At 38.1% G+C, this 21,511-nt stretch overlaps 1 long non-coding RNA gene across 1 annotated transcript in view; it reads left to right on the forward strand.

Moving 5' to 3' along the window:
- The window catches only part of LOC106017595 (uncharacterized), a 43,551-nt gene extending 31,304 nt beyond the window's left edge, over positions 1-12,247 (forward strand). Inside the window, exons 2-3 of the long non-coding RNA XR_001191127.5 lie at positions 4,214-4,348; positions 10,933-12,247. This is a non-coding gene — a long non-coding RNA (uncharacterized lncRNA). The remainder of the gene's footprint in view (positions 1-4,213; positions 4,349-10,932) is intronic.
- Positions 12,248-21,511: the final 9,264 nt, after the last annotated feature.

The following is a 21,511-nucleotide window of genomic DNA, read 5'->3' on the forward strand; positions in this document are numbered from 1 at the left end:
TAATTCTATTTACAGAAAAATCCTTCTTTTCATCTGGTGGAAGTGAGTTCCAGCTATACCACTCAAATCATGTTCTCTGAATCCAGGGCAAGGTCTAGATCATTCCTGTATTATTTGCAGCTCTGCTTTCTCACAGCAGTCCTTCCATCTTAGATGCTTTCATCAATTCTTGGACAGAATAGACATCTCTGTCATGGGCAGAAAGGATTTTGGTAGAAGTTTTCTCTTTAAGTAACTTGTGACGTTAAATAATGTGCAAATCTATAGAAGCATAAAATGTGTTGTTTAATGCATGCAGCACTTCAGTTCTAAAAAAATAAAATAAAATAAAAAATCAGTGTGAATGTTTATGGGAATTTTATTCCCAATGCCTGATTATCTTCATTTATCCCACTATAGCCACCTCCTTTAGTTTTGGTGCTACAATTACAGATCTGTAATATGGAATCATAGAAAAATTTAGGTTGAAATGGACATCCAGAGCACATCTGGATCAGTCCTGTCTGCTCAGGCCAGAGCTAGCTGTGAAGGTCTTCTTTCAGTGTTTTATCTGGTAGCTCAGATCCTCATCCAGGCAAGCTTTGTTTTTCAAAGGTTGGAGATTTCTCAGCCTCTCTGGGCTCCATTCAAAGCTAAACCACTCACACTGAAGTACTTTTTTTTTTTTTCCTCAATGCCTGAAGCAATTTCACTTGCTTCAACATGTCATTTACTGCAGTCATTTTAGTGTAAACTCTGAGTATGGCCCATCTTTGCTTCCTTCTAATCATCTGATTAGAAACCATAGACAACAATTAATACTCTTTCTCACCCATCATGTTGTCCATCCCATCATAGTTACCCAAATTATCATAGTGACCTCTGCTGGACTCTCCTCCTCCTACGGAGGATCCCAAGGCTGCACACTTCTCGAGTTCTACGCTCACAAGTGTTGAACAGTGGGTAAAAAACAAACAAAAAAAAAACAACAAAACACAGTCTGGTATGCCTTAAACCCTGCACAAACATGTTGTTGACTGACTTTCAGCTTGTCCTTCAGGAATGCCGGGTCCTTTTGCGCAAAGCTGCTTTCCAGTCAGCCAACCACTAGCCTGCCTTGTCATATGGGGTTATTCTGTCCCAGGTGCGGAACTTGCATTTGCCTTTGCTGAAGTTCAGTAGGTTTCTGTCAGTCCATATCTTCAGGCTTTCCCCCTAATAGTTGTCCCACACAGATTTCCTCTCAGCCCATACTGCTCCATTTCCCTTGAAGCTTTGGTCTCCATCACTAAGTGAGCCTAATTTTGAGGGCATACCTGTTTTGTTTAGCAACCATGTTGGCAAAGATGATCTTGCCCCTCTCTGTCAGACAGGTCTTCCATTCTCTGTCTAGTTACTGACAATTGGATAGCAATTATTGACTCCCTCCTCTTCCTAGGAAATACATGGACATCTTTTGCCATTTTGCTACTCCATCTGCAATGGTGATACCTGGAACAAACCCAGGACTCAATTTCTCTGTTCTGTGTAGGCTGACTTCTCTTTCTACATTCTTGACTTGGTGACTACAGTCACTTGTATAGATGCATATATCAGTCAAAGATTCTTATTGGACTTTGCACAATTTCAAGGAGTGCATTTTTTTTTTTCCCCCCTAGAGCACAGTTATTCTTTGTGGACTGGTAGAGTACTAAAATGTCATTAATGATGAGTGCTTATCAACAAAATATTTGTTGTTAAAGTTCAGAATCTGCACATTTCTCTTGGTTGGTTGTTTTCCCTCATGACTCTTCCCTTGTGTTCTAATAAACTATTTGTATTTACCATGAATGACTGGTCTCAGAAAAAAAAAAAACTAAGGACCTTAGTTTGAAAAGTATTACCTAGGGTGGTTTTTGTGTTGTTGTGGTTGATGTTGTTTGTTTCAGTTAGAATTTTTCAAGTATTTATAATAAAAGGACGGAGAATTTTTATCAAAGCAAATATTATCTAGAAAAGTAATTGCTCTTCGAATGCAGGTAGCTGAGGTTAAATATCATAAAGAAACAGCTGCATCTTGAAAATTTGAAATTTTAGCTAAACTACTGTTTCTAAGGTAAAGATGGATTTTTCATTGTTTGGATTCAGTAAGATCTAAAAAAACTCTGAATGTTGCTTTACCTGAGGTGCAAAAGTTATGTTACCTTTTTTTAAATTATTATTATTTTCTTATTTATGCAAGCTGTTGCCTAGGTATGCTTTAAGCCAAAGAATTTGGCACAAAATTTTTTTTGATTATCTTTTTCATTTATGAATGTAATCTGCTGATAATTAAAAAACATTTTTAGAGGCTAGTCTGAAAACAAGCTGAACATGTCTATAAACTGAAATTGTTAAGCAAGTAAAATGTCCTTATGTCTACATTTATACATCAAATCCAATCCCAATATTTCTGAAGTACTTAAGAAAATATCTAAGTGTAAGGATTTTGTCTGTGCATACTGTGTAACAGTTACTGCTGCTCTTGATAAAATATAACCATCTCTGGCATTGAGGGTTTATCTGTTTAACAGAGCATAAAACACCTTGCATCATTTTAGGATAGAAAAGTAAAGGAGAATGTCAGTTCATCTGGGAAACTTAAGGAGAAGGTAGGAAGAAGAGATGTCAGTAACTGAGCAGAAATCAAAAGCATAAATGCATATTTTTGCAAAAGAAGTTCCATAGTTCCAAGGGGTCTGCCATTTTCTATTGTTTTTAATCTTTTTCAAAACAAGAGCATCCCTAGCAACATACTTCCTCAAATCTAATGTCACTGTATGATATTTTATTTAGCAAGAACTCAAAGAGATGAACTGGCAACAACTGAAGTTAAAAATCTGTTGTGGTATTTGCTGCATAATCTGGCATTCCTTATGAGTTTCCTGTATTGATCTCTTATCGCAAGAAATGTGAGGATAGCAAACAACATAAGTAATTTCAGATGTTCATGCCCTGTCACTAATGACCTATATCAAATATATAAGCTCCTGGCAGAGGTAGCTCTTTCTCCTAACCCAGCAGATGACCGGATAGCCATTCCAACTGTCCTGATGAATTAGTTTTAGAAACAAATGGGAGTTTCAGAATGTTTTGTTTTTCAAGTTTATTTTAGTCTCTGTTTAGTTCATCTGTTTTTGATTTATTTTTTTTCCCCCTATGTATGAAAAACTTAATCCCCTTGGTGCTGCCTCCCTTTTCATCTTCAGACATATTTTGAAACAGCTAGAGCAAAGTTTAGCTTCCTAGATTTAAATGGATTTATACGGGATCATTCCTTGAAAATGAGATGTGGATTTGCAGATGAGCCGTGGTTGTTCCCCGAGGTATGTATGGCATGATATAATTCCTAAGTAACTGGTATTCGTATGAGTCTCACTTCTAAATATCCACCTTAGATATGAAGCAGCATGATATTCTTAAAAAATAGGTGTGATTTCCCTAATGAGATATGCTCAGAGTCTCTGAAAATTTGGGGTTTAATCAATTTACCCACTAATGTAAGATGTCAGGATGTACTACTACCAATGTTATTTCAAAAAATAAATATAAATGAGGCAGTAAATCTCCTTGGTTTAAAATCCTTCAGATATATCTTTTGTTTTTAATGACAAACAAATTCAATAACTAACCGTTTTAGCTGTAGATATGAGAAATGACACAGTCACACACAAAAGTGATGTAAAATTAGTTACCATTTAGCTTCTCGATATTTATGGAAAACCCACAGGAGAATAATTTTTATAATTTCTTAAGACTGTGATCTTGATAATTGCACTTGTGTTTAGGATTAGAAATATTATTCATCTGATGGTGATTGCAATATGAAACAAATGGTGATATTCCCCAGGCTACTGCTGCTGTTGTAGCACAGACTGTACTTTCCTTCAGCAATTGCTCTTTCTATTCACACAAGCGGCATCATTTTGCAAACATCATGTCCTAGCAGGTGTTAGACACCACAGACAAGACCATGCCAGATTCACATAGGTTACAGAACCGTGGTCCTATCAAAGTTGGGGGGAAGTCAATAGGTGTCTGGGTCATTTTACATTGGTCTTCAAATATGGTGCTTCTGCAGCAATGACTGGAGCTACCAGGGATTTCAGTGCCAGTCCACTTGGCAACACTGAATCTCCTCTGAAATATTTTGACTTTGGCCCCTGAAATGGGAACCGTGTTGATTTCATTTTTTTCTTATTTATTTTTAAAACAGTTTTAATCTAAAGGCTGCTGGCCCAGATCTTTCTTCATGAGGCTGGATTGACGACTATGCAAGCCTTTCCTGGCAGAAATTTGACTATCATGTTCCTGGAAACCATCAGTGACAAAGATGCCACAGCCATCTCTGGTAATCTGTTCCCATATTCCACTACTACTATAGCCTTCCTTTTACCCTACCTTTTGAACTTAATCACCACACATTATAGACCTACTACTTGTGTTATGTGGTGCTTGTGGAGAATCATCTCTTCTTTCAATAATGTTTTACATATTTGAAAATCTCTCATGTTTATCCTCTTTTCTCTGAACTTCAAGAAAGAAAGAAAAATGTAATTTCAATTTGACAGTCAGTAAGCAATATGATACAATCACAGAGACTTTGGAGGACAATTAACCAGAACTGGGAACATGAGTATCTCTGACTTTTACAGATGATCTTGACAGGTTTGAATTGTCATGTGGAACTCTTGAATTGCTTTCTTCAGAAATCTTAAGCACATCCTAAATCTGATATTCGGTGGTCTAAAATATGTTTTAGAAACCATAAAATCACTCTGTGATATTCTTGGAGTGTTTTCTTAGCACAAGTACAATGCCCCAGTCCACACTGCTGGCATCTTTGTTTCTGTTTTTGCCAGCTCACCACACCAGATTTATAATACCATAGGTATTTAATGAAAGAGTATAATGGCAAAGAAAGGAGGAAGGAGGCTGCACAACCCACGTGAATCAGGGAGAATACACATACTTTCTTCATTAGTGTGTCCAAACTGTTAACCTGGAATGACTATTCTGGCAATGATAAAAATATGCAGACTTTTTTACTAGGCACTGAGAGCACTGATTCATTTTACATAGGTCTTCAAACAGATGTCAAAGAGTTTAGGTCACTAAAGCTGTATCTAGCAGTGATCTATGACACTGTATGAATACCAATTACTTCAGCTGTCAGCTTCAGAGAGAAGGATCAGCAAGAGAGCGCTACATGGCTGGCTGAGAAGTCTTGGGGGGAAAGGAGGGGGGAAAATAAAAAGTAAAGGATACTAAAACATTAGAGCCTCAGGCTGAAAACACCACAGAGGGTGGTGCTGTTGTAGCTTGGGAGAGCATGGTGGTCCTGAGGATGAACAGAAAGGTGTCACCCATCAAGGACAGATGCTGGGGTGTCTTGGTGGTGAGTCCAGTCATGATGGTGATGCAGAAAAGCAAGCAGGCAAAGCTTTTTGTCACCTCCATAAGTGAGGTGTAGGCAGCTCAGTGGAGGCAGAGGGAGAGGTCCGTGTCTTTCCTTCCCCATGCACAGATTTGCTCCTTCCCGTAGAGCTTGTTTTCTCAGCCATTTTACTTAAAATCTGGTAATTCTGCATGTAGCTCCATCGCTCTAAATAAGAACCAGTCTGTGACTCTAAGTATTTACCATGTTAAAAAATAATTAGGCTATGTGATTAATGCTCCTTGATTTTTCTTGTTCCTTGTCAGTGTCTTTTAAACAATTATCATAGTAATAAAGAATCAATGATATGTCAGTGACTAAAATAGTGTTTGAAGAAATGAGGGCAATGTACTAATCAGATCTTCATTACATTGACACTGAAAAGTTATGACCAGATATAGGCCTTGAGCACTTGACTTTTTGTTCTTCCAGTTTGCTGTCTTTAGAAATTTAAGAAAATGTTTTTGTCATTAGATAATATTCCTTGAATCATTTTCAGCTCTATATTTTATGACAGATTTATTCTTTTATTAGTAAGAGTCAAAAGCTGCCCAAAGATTTTGTGAAATGAGGGGCTGGCTAACTTCTAAGTTTGCTTTATCAGACTAATAATACTGTACAGATGTTCCTCTTGGATGAGGAATGTATATGGTATAAAGTTTGGGACAACAGAATACGTATAGGATAGAAAGCTGATAATTCTAGCAGCTGTTAATCCTGCTCCAAGAAGAACCTACATGCTTTTTTTTTTTTTTTAATTCTAGGTTATTCTGAAATCATGGACAAAAGTCACGCACTGCTATTCAAATAATGTGTTTTTTATTTTTTTTTTTTTCAGTATATATTTAATTTGAAATTGTCTACAAATAATTTTTGTAAAATACCCTTGAACAGCATCAGTGGCAGGGGCTGATAAGGCAAATGAGTAGGAATGTGATAGGTGCTATACGCAACACTGTAGGAAACTAGACATGGTGTTCTGATAAGTGATTTTGTATTATCTGGATCCCTCCTATTTTTTTTTTTCTTTTTATTACGTAATAGATCAGCAAGCAATTATTCTTATAACCTCAGTTATTCCTTTCTCAGGAATGTTTTTGGCAACATTGATCTTGCTTTCTTGGCATATACTAACTGCCATACCTAATGAGCATATCCATGTGCCATGACTTATATGTAGAGAAAAAGCCATCATCATCAAAGGGTAATTCTCTACCCAATGTACGCAGGAGTTTGTAGTGCAGAAAGAAGTGCACGGATAGAAGCAGAGACTCCTGTTGTGATCTTGAAATGTGGCTGCCGTTCTGTCTGACACATCATTTAAAAGTAGATAGAAGGTGATCCTACAGGGTCATCTAATTTATCTTCCTATCTTCTTCTATCTAAATTACCAAACCAATTTTTGATTCATCTCCATTGAGCAACACCCAACAATACAGATTCTGTCTTCATTTAGCTTGCCCTTTATATTTCCGTCCCCCACCATCCCAGGTGTTGCATTTTATACCTCACCTTAGGCATAACAGGGAATTGAAGGCTGAAAGAGGTCCTTTAGGTCACCTCTGCCCATCTCCATGCATATCATACGTTGCAAATTACAGTGCCACTTTACTCGACAACTATGCAACAAATCTGGGTCTGAAAAGACAAAACCATATCTGATCCCATTACAAATCTGAGGGGAACAATAATGTTCTCATTGGTAGTAGGATGTTAACAGAATACATTAAAATGCAACCCAACTTTCATTTTTCTTTAGAGAACATAACCTTTTAAATATGCTAATGTGCTACTGTAGCAATATATAGAAAATCTATATCCTTTAAATATAACAATCTATGTTTAAAGTGTGGTCTGTGAACTGGCATGTTGCCCAGGAGAGCAGCTTATAAGTGCTCTTGCAATGACTTTAGTTCACATAGCAAGCAAGTCTTTTTGTGTATTTTCAGGAAATATCCCTGGTGTATACAGGCTGTGCCGGTAAATCATTGCTGATTAATCACAGTTCCCTCACTCCATTCCTTGCCTCTCTCACTGAACTCTTTCTTGATGTTTCTGTATTTACTTCATCAGTGGACTTGGTAGAATGCAGTGTGTATTGCTTTCTTGAACCTATTAAGCAGAAGTGCTTAACAGCAGTGATAATTTACAAGACAGAAGGGAAGGCAGGGAATGGTGACAAGACTTTCTCAGCAAGTGCAATATTAAAACAAGCAAAGGTTTCACCCAGAAGAGAAAAAAAAAAAAAAAGTACCACAGCTCCAAATCGGTGCAGACTTGTGTGTCATTTCAGGTCATTTATTTATTTATTTATTTATTTATTTTTATTTTCAGGAGAATAATATGCAGTATTTAACTTAACTTGGAGAGCTTGGGCTCGTCCAGGACTGTGTCTGGACAGTTTTCAAGTATCTCCAAGTACGGAGACTCCACACTCATGAGAGGCACAATTTACATGTGTACGGGCTACACTGTGGATGTATTCTGGAATAGTCCATGCCTCATGAGTCAATTTCCTATTTCTTTACCCATGGTACATGGTTAAAATTAATTTTGGCCCATTCTGCTTTGTCTTCTCAAATTAAAATCTGTGGATACTTTTGGATGGTGTGATGTTAGTTTTGGATATGCTCACTGACCGAAACTAACTCTGCACCATCTGAACAGTTAAGAGCACATCAGGTGGTATAACTGCACCCCCTATTATTACACAGGTTGCAAAGGTGCTTTTTGGATCCCGTGCAACTTTGGTAGTTGACCCATATTTAGATCCAATCTGAATATCTAATTTGTTACTTTCATTTTGCTGTTCAGTCTATGTTCTCTTACACAAAAAAATATTTCTGGAAGGACTACTAACAAATGCTTTTAACTGGAAAAAAAAAAAAAAAAAAAACAAAAACAAACAAACAAACAAAAAAAAGCATTCCCATTGTCTCAGGCTCACATATTAAAACTCCTTTGTCTTTTATGAAGGAAATTATTAACAGCAGTGATGATGTTCTATTTTCAAACTATCACTCTTACACCTAGAAGCATAGGACAAATTGAACAAGTCTTACAATGTTTTAACAGTATTTGTGATGCTTTTTAAAACAACATTGAGCATCTCCAAGAAGATTGTTCTTGCTGAAGCTTTCTGTGGTCCACACTTCTGATCAATCCCACAGCCACATTTGATCCTGAAAAATCAATCTCACTTGTCAGAGTTAAAAACATTCTCTTTGATTTCCTGTCAGCAAGTCACATCTACCCATGAAACCTTTCCCTCCTTGTTTCCAGTTTGTACTGTTTCCCCTCAAATGAGTCACAATTATCCCCGAATTTTCTCTAGATAACCCTAAGTTTTCCTTTGGTAGCTAGGATGTGCATAGGACTCCATTTCCCAGTGGGGTTGATTTTCATGTTGCTTTGTCATAGCATTTTGTTCATGAGCTGTGTAAATCTGGAGAGCTTCTTGAGCTTGTGCTCTGTGCTGAGCTGACTGCTCCAGGACCAAGCTGGTATTTGAGGCACACAACTCTTTTAGCCCATTCACTGACATCACCACAGAGGTGATCTGTTTCAGGGCCACGGCCATCTACCAGCTCACAAGGGTTATCTGTCAAGTTGCTTCCTTTATCTGAATCCATTATGAGCAGAAGCCTAAATCTGTTCAGTATTTCACAACACGCCCACAGCCCCCACCACCTTGCACTGCAGATTTTTTCTGGATTTCCCACTTCCAGGTATCCCCATCACCACATCTCCAGGTCCTGATTTGTCTCTCTCAGAGATGCTACTTTCCTTTGATCTAAATCTCTCCCTAGAAATAAGTGTACCCAGGCACTGTACTTTCTGTTTAAATTGGTCATTATCAGTGTTCTCTGCCCCGAGTAATTCTCTCATTTTTCTTAATTGCTCAGCCTGTTTGTTCAGCAGTGCGTTATCATGCCGCAGCGCAGGTATTTCACTGTGAGCCACCTGCAAGTTGTTTTGTGAGCTCTTGATGCATTGCTTTTTCTGTTCTGCTATTGTAAGACACTGGCCAGATCAAACGCCAGCCACTGCAGGGCCCAGCATTTCTTTTCTCCTTTAGGGTGGTACATGGAAATGTAATTTATCCAGAGTATTTCAGCAACTTTGAGGGTGGGATCCTGGCTGACAACTTTATAATCCCAAGGTTCTCCTCCATGATCCAGCATAGCCAATACTAAAAATCCCTTCTCCTCCTGGTTCGGAGAGCTCTCCAACTCCTCCTTTTCCTTCTCCTTTGGCTTCTTTGACTTCCCCTGTTGTTAGTCACGACACCATAGTGCCAGCCTACCCAAGGCTTGAGCTGGGGGTTCCTTGCAGAAGCCCACCTGCACTGCCCAGGGCTGGCTCCCCCTGTTCAGATCAGTCACTCAAGACACAACTGAGGCTAAAGGGATTTTCTGAAGCACTGCGAGGAAACTGATGGAGCCTATATCATACAACTTTAGTATGTGTGTGAACTACTTTCCTATTAAATAATCATTGATGAATAATAGGTAAAATGTTAGCACCATCTATGATGCTCTGAAAAAAAAAAAGGCAATTTAAAAAAAAATCAAAAAATCTGAATATTTTGCATCAGGAGCCGAACAAAGAAATGCACAAAAATGACCTCTATTTTTTTTAATTTTACTAATTATCATATTTTTTTATGGTGAATATTAAGTTCATTTTAAAAATTTCAGCAACTTTTATAAGATTGCATTTTTTTTTCCACAGAGGTGCTCCTCTTGGTGTTTGTTTTGACATGAATGAGTCAGGCAGGGTGGAGTGACTGACAGGTGCCACTTCAGAGCTCTGGTCTGGCAAAAAAAAAAAAAAGAATTGATGGGGAATACATTTTATTTGAAGAGTTTTGTTTTTTTTTTGACACTAAAAACCACTTGTTAACTTCTGATTTTCTAATGTTTCCTGTTATTCCATATAACTATGTAACTTAGGACCTTAGGAAACTCCAGGAATGTGTTGAAAATAATGCATTTATAAGAGCTGAGCCTTGCTTTTCTTCTTATTTGGTAAGCTGTTTGTGCAAGTCTCAGGTTTTGTCTTTATTAGTGATGTATGGAAACTGTTTTTAGCTTTAGCTTAAAAGCTCAAGGTTTTAGCTTGAGGTTTATTAACAAACTAACAGCAAAAATTCTTTTATCTTTGCATATCTTTGCATTGGCTCCTCATGCAATGTTACTATTTAACTAAGCTGGGTAGTAAATGAGTTATTCCTTGATTTGATGAACTAACCAGGCTCACTGCTAAAATAAATGCCTAGCTGCTCAAAGAAATACTTTCCACAATGGAGGAAATACGTCTGTGGGAGTAGTTCCTCAGGGTGTTTTTAGAGCTTTGCTTACATAAGAACATTATATTAGACTTAGTACCTGGATCTTAAGTATTTGAAATTTAGAAATAACTAACTGCATCCTCTGAAAAGTTAATATGTATATCAGATACACAGGCTGAATTCATTAAACAGAATTAACTTTCAGATCTGCTGTGCTGCACCGACCACGGTAAGGACTGTGACCAGAGCTTCTGCATTCCTTCATCCTAACCAGTTTCCTCCTTGATCAGTCCCTTGGGATGGTACAGTTGTGTCACTGCATGCTCAGTGATGCTGGTGCCTCCTCCAGGTTGGTAAGGCCGAGAGAGATACTTCACCCAGCCTACAACATTTTGACAAGCAAGAAAAGCCACTGGGAACCTGTAACTTCTCCTCTTCATACTAGAGCAAAGCATGTCCTGGATTTCCTGCTCTGGTAGGCTGCAAAAACCATGGTTTTGGTGAGGACTTTAGCTCAAGTCCACAATAAAGGGGTAGAAAATGGTTTTGCAAGAGGGCTGACTGAGCTAGAATGGATTTGTTAATGATCTCTGAACACTCAAAGAATTTGCTAGAACTTCCTGAAGCTATTTCATTTGTGGAATAAAGACATCCTTTCTCTGACATCTAAGTAAAGTGCAAGGCAAACTCATCTGCATGCAGAGATTTGTTCACTTGTGAATCCCCTAAAGTCCTTCTCTAATAAAACCCAGTCATGTGGCTGTTTGCAGATACCAGCAAACAAAAACACAAAACACATCGCAAGAGACCAAGATTTGGATTTTTGCAACACAATCACGCATAATTTTTCCTCAATTGATTGAGGCAGCTGATTAGTATTGAATAAAACCATTCCCCAATTTGTAATTACACTCTGCTTGCATTATTATCTATTTATGCTGTTGGCCATGCCCTATTGTAATTGTTCACCCCATGGCTAGATGTGGCTTTGTTCTCTCCTTTATGCTATCGCCTCTTTGCAGATGCAGCCTTACAATGAGCTAGTCCTGGGTGCTCCTAGTTCTTGTTTCTGCTCAACATCTTGGAAAACTAAACAAACAAAATCAGCCCTTCTAAACCCCTCAAGGCTGACAGACAAGATGAGTATGAAATTTGCTATGTCCCAGCAGTTGTTCTGTCTACTCAGGAGAAATGCTGTCAGCTTTTCTTTGCAGTTAATTTCTTAAAAATCATCCCCATGAGGCAAGGAGGAGGCATGGAAGCTTTACCAAATAAAAAGCAAAATCCTGTGTTGTCGTCCTTTCCTGGTTTTGTTCTGTTTTACCTGTGGAAAGTAAAAACACCCCAACTCTGAAAGAAGTAGGGAAAAAGAACAGGAGCTGGCTTCTGATCTGCCCCATGCTAGGGAGATCATAACTTTTCTTCGCTTTGTGTACTTTATTGAAGCACTTTAAAATATAACATCTGGAACTACAGGGAAGGTACACTGACAAGTATAATAAAGCAATTTTTAATAGGTATTCGCTTGTCTTTATCAGTTCATGGTTAGGAGAATGCAACAGCATTATCTGACCCTTCTTCTCCAGCCTCTTCCATACTTTCAGTTATTTTGGGATGAGTTTGTGGTGTCTGTGTTGATTTAAAAATGAATTTTAATCCCAGAATTTGAAACCCTTTGTAACTGTGATTGAGGACCTAAAAGTCAGGATGAGCTTCCAGGTGTCCATCTCTTCTCAGCAGATGGCAATGAAACACCACAGCGACCTATGGGCAGCCCACTGCTGGGATGCCTGTAGCTGGGGGCAGAAAGCACGTCCTGATTGCAGAGAGGCATGTGGATCCTGGCATAAGAGTGAACTGTTGCTCCCAGATTTATGGAACCTGTCTTTGTCTTCATAAAATTCAGCATTTTTTTCTGCCAGAAAATATATTGTGCCATGCTTCTGCCTGCCAAAGCAGAAGTCACAGTGAACACAGAGCCTCCAGCAAGTGAGAAAAGAGTTCTATGCATAAGACAACTGGAATACATTAATAAAGTATAAAAAATTAAACACACAAAAAAATATCTCTTTTGCATAGAGGAAAAAAAAAGGCAAAAAAAAAACTGCTAATGTTCATTTTGACCTCAAGAAATGCCTGCTAAAATAGTTTCTCGTTCTATTCATAATTTTCTTAATCAGAGTGATTCTTTGGGAAAGGAATGCTTTTTAAGGAATAGATGAGGGCAAGGAGGCCACAGAGACACTACAGAGTTTTGTATCTTCCTGCTTATGCAAAATGTTTTTCTGCTATGGATGCTTGCTTTTATCAGAGAACGTCTGGTCCAAACTAGCAAGGCTGCATTGGGCTTCCTAGACTGAAGCATATGCTCAGGTCATTCTTGTCATCATTCCCCATCTCTTCACCTTGTGCTCTCTTTTACACTGCTCCCTGCACCTTACCTTTTCTTCCTGTGTTGAAAACAAGTGGGATGTGACAAGAACCCATCCTTTAGTCTGAGCCACCTTTGTGGGTGTGTTGTTTGAGGCACAGTTTGGACCTTGCTGGAGAGCCTTGCATTTATTCAGTTGTGCTGCCACTTATCCGTTTCTTTCTCTGACTGATGACCTTCCATTATATATGTGATCTCTGTTTTCATTACCAAATGTGGGTCTGTTACATTGTCACATTCGGAGTGATTATACGTCTTGACTACACTCTTTCCTGATAACAAGCTTCCCTTGTGAACAGCTTCATCATTACCTTGATTTTCTTTCTGTGTTTTTTTTTTTTTTTTTTTTTTTTTTCTGGCCATCTCAGACTCTTAGCACTTCACTGGCTTTTTGTAAGCAGTGAAGTCAATCTTAATATGACATTCAGACATATTATTTGAGTTTTTCCTATGTATACATCAGTTGCTCAGTAACCTATGTTTTTTCACCAAGATAAAAATATCTCCAATGAAGTCAATGGAACAAATTACAATGCACACAGTTTTTTCTTTCTCTGTTTTTGTTTTTTAAATGAATTTGAAAACTTTTTTTACAGTTAAATCTACAATCCTCTATCTCTCCTTATTTCAATCACTTATTACAATCACTGCTTGTAAATTAGAATCCGATTCCAGAACTGAACATCTTATTTTTAACCCATTCCCCCTGCAGGCAGTGCAGATACTCTTCAATTTACAGGGGGCTAGTTTATGACCATGCTGGACTACCTGGTCTAGGACAGTGATAAATCCAAGTACATTACCTGTGGAAAAATAAATAAATAAATAAAGGATCCAGGCTACAGAGGGGAGACTGCATCTCTAGAAAACACTGGGAGCCCAGTGATTGCAATGTATTTTTCAGTGAGCTGTAAGAGCCTGTTTAAAGTCTTAGTGTCCTCATGAAGAGTCATTTCCCAGCACTCCTTTTACAAGGGGCAGAAGGAGCTAAGGAAGCCTACAACCAGGCAATAAACCACACACAGCAAAATCATTTTACTAAATAGTATGTTGTTGGAAAGGACAATCTCAGAGTGACAGGTATTTGTTGCAAATTCAGGTCTAGCATAGAAAATAGCTTCAAAAAAAAAAAAAAAAGGTGAAAATAGTATCCTCAGCAAGTTAAGTTACTCCCAGTTTTAACCGTAAAGCAAGAAATTTAACAATAAACTTTTAAGGGGCTTGGAACAGTTGTTCTGAAGCAATGTTTTCAGTCAGCTTTTGTACCATGTAGTGGTCCCCATCTTTCAGAAGCAGGGCAAGGACCAGCTGGCATTTTTCCTTGATTAGGCAGGGTGTGCCTATGGATTTCTGCCTTTACCTCTGGCAGTGCCGGTGCAGAAATTCTCAAATGTATTTCAAGCACATAATTATTCTGGGGAGCCTACTGAGGCTAGAAATGGAAAAGCATAAGGTAGGGAGCACCTGCCAGGCTGACATTAGCTGCCCAGCACGCTGCCAGCACCTGGGAGGCTGCAGCTTTGTGGCCAGCACTGTGAGCCCTGGGATGGCCGGTGGGAGCCTGTGCATGTGGATCAGGAAAGGTACAGCCACAGCTGCTGTGTAGAGTAGAAAATGATTTTGAGGCTTACCTTATACAATATCAGCGTATAAAGTCCATGCTGGGCTGTGACAGGAAACAAATGAGCATTGGCAAGGAGAAGCTTGGTCATGGGATGTGACAGCACTGCATTAAGTGATCAGCATTAATTTTATTCTTGGTGAATGTCCTGGACTTGAATATACATCACTTTATATCCTCCAAGATCCTCCTGGTATCGTAGGGACTTCCTTGAGAGGTGGTGTTTCCCCATAGTTGTAGGCACTGCCCCAGTAGATACTCCAATGTCCAGAGGCACTTTCCTTCCCAGCTTAGCTGAGGCACTTTACACCAGATTTCAACTGGAAGAACTCTATAGATCCAGCTTTCAACAAGTCTGGTTCCCGGTGAGGCAACGGCTGTGCTGATGTGGCTGCTGAAGGGAAAATACCAGGCTGCACAAATCCCTTGCCTCATGTCTGCAGTTGTCTGTGCTTTCAATATCCTGAATTTGTAATTGTTAGGTTACCAAGGACACTCAGGATGTATTTTTTTGTTTCCTGTTCAAGTGATGGAAGAAAACTGTGCACATCCAATGATGTCCTGATGTCTTACAGCAGGCACTTGGTGAGGCTCATTTGGAGCTCCCTGTGCAAATCTGGGCATTCAGGTGGGCAAACGAAGATGAATGTAAGTTTTAGCAGGAGCAGGAATAAGGAGCCTAACTTATGGGGGAAGCCTGAAGGAGCTTTTACTTTTGAGCATAACAAAATTATTTTTGTGAGGGAAAACAGCTCCTCACATTAAGTAGGAAAGAAACCAGTGTGGCAAGCGTAGGAGCAGTGCCTCAGCACCGTGGTACAAGAAGAAACAGGTAGAAAATACCATGCCTGTTTTAAAACAGCCTTCAGTAGGGACCGTGACTTGTGTGGATACTGGGGGAGCCTGGCATAACCACCTGGTGTTGGAAGCTTCTCCACAAGGAATGGGACTTGGCAGCTCCATCTTCTCCTACCCTGCACTGCCGAGAGTCACCGGCTGTGGCCTTGAGCAGACATCTGGAGCATTACTCGGGATATTTTAATTTGTAAGCTGCAACTCCAGAGAGATGCAATTTGGAAGCACTGGTGATAAGGACATTGAACCTCGCAGCTGCAGATTTCTGTTAGACAAGAGCCAAGAAAAAGGGGATGGGAGAGTTCACAAGCAAAGGAATCCTGTTGTGAGAGGAAAGATGCTGTCATATCCTATTTGCTCTTGCATGCCTATTCCTGTTAATGTGTTCCCATTGCCTTCAGAGATCAAAGCAATCATTACAGGGACTGGAGCAGAAAAACACTTAACAAGACTTTATATGCTACTGCTACAACCATGCCTGTGTGACAAAGCCATGTCTGTACATAAGCACATTTTCAATAACATATTTTGGGAAAACCAAGGTAGATTTCCCATATTTCTTCAATTAGAAGGAGTTGTGTGTATCTAGAGGATGGGGGGAATGGGGCAGCAGGATCCAGGGATTGCATGAGACAAGCTGCCCAGCTAAACACTTTTGTGGAAGCGTTATGGGCCATTTGAGTTCCCTGAAAGTGAAAAATCCTAACTAACCCTATTATATACACACATTTCATTGATCCCTGCTAGGCTACAGAGAAGCATGTCACAACCTAGCTTGGTAGAGAGCTTTCTAGCTAGACTGGATGACTTGTGGTTAGCTGCCATATTTACTCACCTTACATAAAGCATGCTGTGCATGAACTTACACTGTCTTTAGGTCCAGCTTTCTTGCTGGGAGGTTACAGATTCATACCAGGGTACCTTACAGTTTGTGGATATGGGCAAACGAGCCTCAGCCTTCACAATTCACAGGCCTTTATAAGCATTCAAGTCTTCTGTAGAGAACAAAAGCTCTTCTGCAGGGAGTGGGCCAGCAGACATTTTGTCAGGTTAATTAATTCAACAGTGCTGCTAGCGTTGCAGCTGTCAGAAATTACAAAAGAACTAGGGCTGTGTAATCCTAAGGAATCAGTGAAGTATTTTATGGCTTATATAAACCTTTGTAAGAAAAACAAAAAATCAAGGTGGGGGTCTCAAGATGGCTAAATCAAAAAAAGCTGCTGCCTGAATCTTTCCAATATCTTGGAGGTGTACCTGATGGATATCCTTCTCCCCATAAAAGTTGTACTGAATGTAACGAATTAACTTACAGTACTTATCAGGTTGAGAAAAGTTCATAGAACACGATTTGAAAATTCACAGTCTTTTTGATGAGATGATACTTAGCATATTTAATGATGTTAGTGTTAAGTAGCAAAATCCTTTACTGACCTGAGGTGAAAGCTGTTTTAGTAAAGGAGGGGGAAGAGGCAGAAGATGTTGAGTCATGTTCCTCTTGTCAGCCCGTCTGCTTAATTAACATTGAATATTAACTAAATGTTAAGTAATCATCTCAAGTAAGTGATATGGAAATAAGCATGCTTCAGCTAGAAAAAAATCACTGACACATTAATATATTCATATTACATAGTAATGCTGTACTGGCTTCAGGTTTTCAGGTTTCTTTCCTGTCTTTTTCTATTCATCCTGACAGAACCTTATTCCTGAACATCAAGTCTGAGCTTATCATTACAACATCTCTAATCCTAATAAATGTCCAGTATATATTCACCCCATGTTATAGAGGAAATTGAGCAGATTTTTTATAGCAGTCTGCATGGAAAAAAAAAAAAAAATAAGCATCTGGAGAGAAATCCTCCCTGAAAGACCAAAGACCTCTTTCTTCCCTACCTTGTTCATGTTTGCCGTAAGTTTTCAGAAATTACTTTGAACAATTTGACAGGTTCCATATTAGAGGACTTTCTTGGTCATGATAATTTTTCCTCTTAAAGTCATTGTCTTAGGTTAGGTATCCAGAAAAAAAAAAAGAGCCTTAAAATAAATGTACATTTTTAAAAGTAGGTTCATGGTGTTGCATTATATGTCTAATATATGTACATCTTATAGCCTTTTAGCTACTTCTATGGTAGGTTAACTGAAAGTTGTCTGGAAACTGTAAGGAAACTAAACTGGTTGAGCAGTTCTATTTTTTGATAAATTATCTTTAATTGAACTTTGACATATTTGTTATAAAATTTATTTTGTATTTTAAAATCATCTTGTGCAATTTTTACAAAATATATCTTTGTTGATTTCAGCCCAAACCCTCAGATTACAGGTTCTCTAAATTTTGGATTGTATCTAAGTATCCCAATCAGAAAAAATATTTGCACAATTTTGTGAGGCATAAAGATCAACTCATATAAAAAACTTCTTAAACTTTTGATTAATATTTAAGTTTCAATATTTTAGATGAAATTAAATACATTCATACTTAAATTTCATGATGTCTTAGAAAAAAATAATTCATAATTCTTTTTTTTTTTTTTTTTTTGGGGGGGGGGGGTGGGTAAACATTCAGAAGTTTTGAGAGCTGTGGAGCTGTAGGCTTCAATTTATCCAAAGCCTATTTCCACATCTGAACTGCCAAATCATATTAAATGGTCGTATTCTAGATCACTGGAAATATATTGCATGTGTGGCCATAGCATCTACAGTCCTGTATTGCATTTTCAGCTTAAATGAGGGCAATTCCAGGGCAGAAGTTAACTCAGCGTGGTTGTGCGCCTTTCCAAACAATCAATAAATGCCAAGTTAATGAGGTAAAAAAAGCATTTGGCATTGCAATGTTACAGTCATGCCTTTGACCAAACTGTGCTCTAACAAGTTGTGTTTGTGTGTTGCCAGTAGGCTGCTGAAAAAGTTTGAAGTACCTTTATCCCTCAGTCAGTTCAGAGAGAAATAGGAAAGTAGTCAGACCTTCGCAAGATCAACCATTTGCAGACCAATTAAATTAACTCTCTGCCTGGATACAAGTATCACAGGCTATTGAAAATGTTTCCTCCAATTTCATTTTATTGCATGAAAAATGATGAATTTTCAAAAGGCATTGTTGTCATCAAAAACAACCTGTTCTAATTAGACATACTTCACTTCAAGAATAGTGGTTGTTCATTTGTTTCTGGTGCCATCTGTTTTTACTGCAATAATAGACATTTCTGGGAAATTGAATATGGTAATGTTCCTTTTTTTTTTTTTTTCCTTTGGTATCTTTTGTGTAACAAGAACTTATTTTAACACCCCTATCATTTAGCATCCTAAAAACAAAACAAAAAGGAGAAAATAAACCTTCTGGAAAAAATATATCTACCTTTCTCTGATAACCTAGTTTAACTAGTTTGATCTTCTTTTGTATTTTATTTACCCAGTATCTTGTAGCAGCCAAAAATGTGAGTAAAAATGTCATTACCCATTTTTATTACTTCTAGAGGCTAAAGGCTCTACAGTCTGTGTACACTTTCAGCTTTCCTCTTTAGACTGATGAGGATCGAACAGCCTGTATAAGAGTGCAATTTAAGAGCAGAAATCTTCTCTTCTGTTTCCACTGCCACCCTGAATATGCATTTGAGCTGTTTCAGCTGAACACCTTAATTTTATTGCAGACTTGCACTTGGTTTATTAAATGGGAAATCTGTATTTGTCGTCCTTATTTAAAGGTATCATAATGCAGTGGTACAGCCAATGTAGTACAGCTGAACTGTACTAACTTCTTGTCAATGAGATGATCAGGTAAATAATTTAACCCTGAAATGTTTCCATTTTCCTTTTGCTCTTTGTGTGGATTTTGTGCTGTCTCCTCTTGCAAGTGAGTTCTTTTGAATCTTGATGTCTAGACGACTTTCCATGTTTTTATCATCGTTCTAATTCTTATGTTAAAATGGAAACTGAACAAGAACAAAATGTCATTGGCTTAAGGTGCTTTAGTGTAATAAGTTATGACTGGTAATAGAAAAGGGGGCACACTGGTTATTTTGGAAACATTTTCCTATATTCTAATGGTCAAGATGAATAACGTAAACTAAATAATTGTCTATGAAAACCAGTCTGATTTTATGTCTATGGCATGGCAAAATGATTATATCTGAAAATTAATGGTTTTAAGATAGGACTCAGCTGGCAGACACTGTGCTGAGCTCAATTAAAGGTTAGCTCAGCCAGGCCCAGGGACTTAAAAAAAAAATAACTTTTCAGTCTTTGGCTATTTCAGGTCAATGGGTGCAGAATATATTTCCAGATGACTGTTGACTAACAGCCCAATCTAATGTCCTCTTAAGTCAAGGGTATCCCCCAGTCAGGGTATATATGAACCTGTTCGGACATTACCTGCCTTACTGCAGTTCGTAGGAGCTGCATGTTTCCATTACAAGTCACCATCACTTTTAGACCTTGCTGTAGGTGCTAACAGTTACTGAACTCCCAGCTAGCATCAGGTCTTTGTTAGAAATTCCATAATATTCTAAATGCATTATACTTCTACCATTAATTTTATCTGCCTGATAAAGAACATTTGAATAAATGTAGTTAAAAACCTGATGACTGCAGAAGGAAAACAAGAAAGGATTGTCTTTGTTCCCCTTTGTAACAGTAAAAAAAAATCATTAGTTGAAAAGATGAAAATAGACGTAACGGTGCCAAACATCAGGTTCTTTCTTTGCTCAAAGATCCATTAAAGCTTAGTATATGATAGTAACTTTACTCCATTAATGAATTCCTTTGAGGAATATACTTTTATCTCTCATAATAAATGCAGTCATTTACATCTCAGAGTTTAGTGGGGTTTTTATTCATCACAGGCCAGTGTATTTATTTAAAAAAAAAAAAAGATCTTGGGATGTTCTGTAGAATTAGAGGCTTCACTTTATTAGGTTGTTCTTTAAAATGCAAACCAAAATTGCCCATCAGTTTTTTCAAATATAATGTAGACTTTGAAATCCATGCTGAGACACATAAAAGGCTAGGTTTCAAAGATGATTCCAATAGACATCTGTGGCACCATGTTTTGGTATTTAATCACTTTTACTTAGATTACCAAAAATGCAAGTAACAGTCTAACATAAATGTTAGTCGTTTGAAGAACTTTGCCTGTGTACATACACATGGTTGATTCTTTCAAATCATTCTCTAGAAAACAAGATACCTTGTTTCTCTCTAAACTAGTCCAGGATTTCAAATAATTGGAGGTAATGCCTCAGTTCTCAGCTCTATGTGTGGAACCTAATGTGTGGGTTTTGAAAGACTCATTGAGTCTGTGTGACTCCTACCTCTAATTCTTGAGGGTCAGAGCCAAGAGAGAGCAGAACTGAGAGCAGCTGTGCTCTGCTCTGAAGGGATCACTATGATTTGTTTTTCTGCATTTTTTTTCCTCAAAGAAAGGAATTTTCTGTGTTTTTGTTGTTGTTGTTTGTTTTGTTTTGTTTTTTGTTTGTTTTGGTCCAAGCTTGTCTCTCTTTCGTTCTGTGTCAGAAATCACAAGCAGAGACTTTCATATTCAGGTAAACTCTAGTTTTAGTTTCAATTCATCTGATTGTAAGGATTGACCCTTTAAGGATTTCAATTTAAGCCAATTTTATTTGATTTTTCAAGACAGTTTAGACTGCCTCATCCAAAAAAAAAAAAAAAAAAAAAAGTAAATCCCTGATGCTATACTGATATGTCCATGTCTGGAGCCTAACTTTAAGCCAAATAAGATCACTGAAAATTTTAGACAAATCTTCAAAGTATTCTTTTTTTCCACAAACCCTATTTCATCTTCTTTATGCCTTCATGCCCTCTGCTGGATGTGAGCACTCTCATCCAGATGAGATCAGGGACTGAATCCCATGGCAGGTACTCAGCATC

The sequence above is a fragment of the Anas platyrhynchos genome, chromosome 6 (assembly GCF_047663525.1).
Source record: "Anas platyrhynchos isolate ZD024472 breed Pekin duck chromosome 6, IASCAAS_PekinDuck_T2T, whole genome shotgun sequence".
Taxonomy (NCBI): domain Eukaryota; kingdom Metazoa; phylum Chordata; class Aves; order Anseriformes; family Anatidae; genus Anas; species Anas platyrhynchos.